Source organism: Taudactylus pleione, unplaced genomic scaffold (genome assembly GCF_031769625.1).
Source record: "Taudactylus pleione unplaced genomic scaffold, aTauple2 ptg000087l, whole genome shotgun sequence".
In the NCBI taxonomy this organism is placed as follows: domain Eukaryota; kingdom Metazoa; phylum Chordata; class Amphibia; order Anura; family Myobatrachidae; genus Taudactylus; species Taudactylus pleione.
In genome coordinates, this window is record NW_028284489.1 from 734,988 (window position 1) to 740,000 (window position 5,013).

A 5,013-nucleotide genomic window follows, 5' to 3' on the forward strand; every position below is an offset into this window, starting at 1 on the left:
AAGTGTTTGCTTTCCTTCACAAACAGGCATCTTCTGGACCATGTGATCTCCTACATCAATTTTGCACACACCAAGCTACAAAATGCTTAACATACATCTTAGATGTTTAGGGGTCTGCGCATGCACAGAATCTGTCCTGCGCATGTGCACAACGGGTCCTGCGATCTTGCTCACAGACCCCCCAAGCCTCAGCATAATTGACATGCTGCAGCGTTTGTGAGGTGGAGTGTGGACATTGATGGTCAATGTTCTCGGATACAGAGGCATGTTTCCAAGAGGGACAAGACCAAGGTCTGCACTGGTGGATGCAGATTTTCTTTCCTCACAAGTGACTAGGACCCAGCTTTGCTGCGTTAAACTTCAGCCTCCACAGCCTGGCCAAAGGAGCAAATATTGCAACCTTTAGCCATGATGGTGATCCCTGGCTGCAACCTCAGTCCCAGCGCTGATTTGCAGATGCAGCAAGGAGGGGTCTGTTCCTTAGAGAGACACCTACTCCTGTATGTGCATTTTAGATGTAGTTACACATCCGTTTGTGTGCAGCTATACAATTCCGTCCATCTCTGAATCCAGGCAAAAGCCCTCATCAAATATGGAGCAACAAACCCCGCTTGTTTTGGCTTTGTCCTCAGTGAGGCGAGGCTATGTCTGAAAAAAGTGCCATGAGGTTATACCAATTTTGAAGAATAAACTATTTATTAGTCTCTTTATTAAAGTGCACTATTAATAGAGAGAGATATTGAAAAAAATATTTACCTAAACGATTTAATATACTGTCAATAATGCAGATTTCATCCCTCATATTATTTGACAAAACTGTATTCTATATGATACTGTAATTTCCAAAAAAGTATAAGCTACAATTACATTATAAATGTACTACAGGTCGAGTCTCCCATATCCAAAATGCTTGGAACCAGAGGTATTTAGGAAATCGGAACATTCTGTACTTCTGCGTGAAGATGTGATAAAATGATACAGATTACCAACAATTGCCATCATCTATTTATATCGACAAATCAGAAAGCAGATAGATCCACATACACGCAGATCTAAGGCTATGCCAGAAATTACCAAATTATTTTGCCTAGGTTTGAACTTCGTCAGGGCCACACAGTGACTCAATAGGATGAGTTTACCGTAATGAAAAGGGGGGTGTTTTTACTTTGGTCTGTCTTTTTCGAATTATAGATCGGATGGGACACCTGTTGTGATATTTTGACAAAAGTCCCAGTGAGTACTGAAACGGCACAGTGGGATGATGGCTTTATGAGAAAAAATGTTTTACTGCTGTCAATACAAGACTGTTGAGGGCACCCTTCTTTGGATAGAGATAGATTTGTGTGTGTATATATATATATATATATATATATATATATACATACACACACATTCACACATATATACATACATACACACAGTTATGTGAAAGTTTTAGGCAAGTGTGGGAAAAAATGCTGCAAGGTGAGAATGCTTTAAACAATAGAAGTGTTAGTTTATTAAGAGAATGCAAAGTGTACGAACAGCAGAGAAATCTATATCAAGTCAATGTTTGGTGTGACCACCCTTTGCCTTTGAAACAGCATCAGTTCTTCTAGGTACACTTGCACACAGTTTTTTAAGGAACTTTGCAGGGAGGTTGTTCCAAACATCTTGGAGAACTAAGCACAGATCTTCTGTCGATGTAGCTTGCTCAAATCCTTCTGTCTCTTCATTTAATCCCAGACAAACTCGATGTGGAGATCAGGGGTCTGTGAGGGCCATATCATCACTATCAGGACTCCTTGTCCTGGAGAGCGTTACAATAATGTGAAGCCTGGTGGATGTTGTTTTTTTCTTTTATGCACCATTTAGAATCTTGCAAAATCATTGTATTCTCCCTATCGACTTGATCAGTATCTTCATATTAGTCTTGAAAAATTGCTTTCATTTGAAGACATATCCTAAAATAAAAAAGAGAATATTTCTCTTAAATGGATAATTTTGAGCAAAAAATTAAATAAAACCTTCAAATAATCTTGAACAATGTAATGATTGTATTCAATTACTTATTATTTTCCTTTTAACGAGAGTTAAGTAGGGCAATATCCAGATGTAGCCGGCTACATCGTTGCTGCAATGTGTGCGCACGTGCATCGCGCGATTAAGAGCGGACAGCATTTGCCCATTGCAGTCAATGGCGGTCACGTGCGTACGCATGCCATAGACGCAGGCACATTAGTGGGATAGCTGAGCGTGGCTACATCTGTACATAATATATGTATATTTTTTTATTAAATGATGTACTCAAATATATCTCTTCAATAATATACTTGAGTAAAGTGTGATATATATTAACAACAGGAGGAGAAGCTCTGAAGCTATTGGTGTAGTTTACAGCACGTAGACACATTTTTATCCACCTTGTCAAATTATTTGATTGTTATTGAGGTGGTATTAAAAACCTGCACTATTCTTTCTCCAATACAAATTCTAATTGAAACATACTTCAACTGTCTGTTACTACAGATTTAACAGATCATAATTGCATTGCAATCACACTAATTCTTCCTCAGCTACCTCAGTTGTGCTTGTCCGCTTTTGATGTCGGACATAGGCACATGCACAAATAGAAGCAACTGGTTTGGGGTGTGAACCACCTTTTATTTTTCCTGGTATTCATTTTGGACAAGTAGTAAACTATGACCCTGAATAAAGGTATTTTTTAATGTAAAAATGTAAATATTTTCTAATACTTTTAAAAATTTTCAACCAATAAAATAAGTTGGATAAAGAGTAGTTTGAAATTAGAATTATTGAGATAGTTAGGAAGAGAGAGATTATTGTAGAGTGCAAGGTGCATGAAGTAATGTGGTTGAGGAGAGAGAGGAGGGAGTATAAGAACCAAGGAATAGAGGGAGACATGCGGATAGAGGGGATAAACAGGGCGGAATAAGAGACACATGTAGGAATGCAGATGAGGAGAGAGACAGTAGGAAGTTATAGAGTCAGTGAGCTGCGTGCTGTAGTGTGGTATAGAGTCAGTGAGCTGCGTGCTGTAGTGTGGTATAGAGTCAGTGAGCTGCAGGCAGTAGTGTGGTATAGAGTCAGTGAGCTGCATGCAGTAGTGTGGTATAGAGTCAGTGAGCTGCGTGCAGTAGTGTGGTATAGAGTCAGTGAGATGCGTGCAGTAGTGTGGTATAGAGTCAGTGAGATGCGTGCTGTAGTGTGGTATAGAGTCAGTGAGCTGCGTGCAGTAGTGTGGTATAGAGTCAGTGAGATGCGTGCTGTAGTGTGGTATAGAGTCAGTGAGCTGCGTGCTGTAGTGTGGTATAGAGTCAGTGAGCTGCGTGCAGTAGTGTGGTATAGAGTCAGTGAGATGCGTGCAGCAGTGTGGTATAGAGTCAATGAGCTGCGTGCAGTAGTTTGGTATAGAGTCAGTGAGATGCGTGCAGTAGTGTGGTATAGAGTCAGTGAGATGCATGCAGTAGTGTGGTATAGAGTCAGTGAGCTGTGTGCTGTAGTGTGGGTGAAGAGAGAGACAGAAGGGGGTATAAAAACAGCAATAGAACCCTTGAGGTGCATGAAGCAGTGTCAGCTACTCCAGGGGAGTCTATCACAAACATTTAAAACTTCCACAAGTTAGCAGGGTTAGGGGGAGGGTTAGGGGTTAGAGTTAGGCACTAGGGGAGGGTTAGGTTTAGAGTGCGGGGAGGGGAGGTAAGGTTCAGGTACTGGGGAGGGAGGATCAGGAAACCGGCGGAAGGTGTCATTATCCTAAACCTGTCGGGATGCTGGGATCTCGTACTCATCCAAAATAAATACATAATATCTAGATACTTACAAGTTGGATCCGTGCAGGGCCTCTCCCTACAGCAACCAGCGCCGGACGTCTCAGGTCTCTGGAAATGCAGCAGCTGTCACTGATCCTGAAATGAGGGACAGGTTTTACTTGTGGCTGCAGGGGCATATAATAGTTCTAAAAGACTTAAATATCTTTTGTTTGCTCATTCGAATACACACATGCTCCCACATCCCACTCAGTGCCCACAATCTTCCCATTTGATCACCAAAACAATCTCACTGGCTTCCCACATCCTTCTCACTGCATACATTTATCTCATTTAGAATACACGTTCAGCTCCCTTATTTTTAAAAATATCACTCTCTGTCTATGCATGTACACTCTCTTCCCCTATATGCCTCCATCCCTACTGCTATGTGGTTTCCCAACTGTGATAGTCTGTGTTTCCTCATCCGCACCACTGTTTTTCCCCAGCCGCACCGCCCTGCTGAATCTGCAGTTAACCACAGGGTGTGATGGCATACCATATCTGTATTGCGCAAGGAACACGTCCATTAAGGCGTCAGACTTAATGATCCTAATTTCATTGCTTTTTGCAGTTTGAGTGGCAGAAAATCAATAGGTTTTGTGAATTTTCAGATTATGTCTAAGCAGCCTTAATGGAACATGTGAAACCGTAAGGTTTTTTGTCTATGGAATTTCATAGCTTTTTTAAAATGTAATAACTATTAGGGTTTGGATGAACAAACCGGGCCACCTGCAGGAGAGAAGGGCAACAAAATGGTACACTAACGCAGGTGGAAAAGGTGACAGCACACAGGAGGTTGGAGGGCTCATTGGTAGTGTGTATGCACGTGAGAAAATCAAATCTATAAGTCACAGATGCACGAATGCAGCAGTGAGATCCATCTACGCATCTGTTAAAAATTTAAAGTGTAAAAAAAAAAAAAGCATAGCCCCGCCCCCCAGAAACAACCAGCACCGGGCTTTCGAGCCACAGTGCTGGTTGTGCTACATACAACGGACAAATGACGTAGAGGTCCCCCGTATTAAGGACAACCAGCACCGGGCTTTTCAGAGCCTGTCCTGGTTGCCGAAATACGGGGGACAAATGACGTAGGGGTCCCCCGTATTTAGCGCAACCAGCACAGGGCTCTGAGCCGGTCCTGGTTCTGGAAATACAGGGGGAAAAAATGCATAGGGCCCCCCTGTATTTCCCAGAACCAGCA

General features: G+C 42.0%; 1 long non-coding RNA gene across 1 annotated transcript; it reads right to left on the reverse strand.

Annotated features, from left to right (window-relative positions):
- Positions 1–1,474: 1,474 nt before the first annotated feature.
- Positions 1,475–4,466, reverse strand: LOC148529024 (uncharacterized). The gene is made up of 2 exons (XR_015877851.1): positions 3,824–4,466; positions 1,475–1,943 (listed from the first exon to the last, which is right to left on the reverse strand). It is a non-coding gene; the product is annotated as an uncharacterized LOC148529024 (long non-coding RNA).
- Positions 4,467–5,013: the final 547 nt, after the last annotated feature.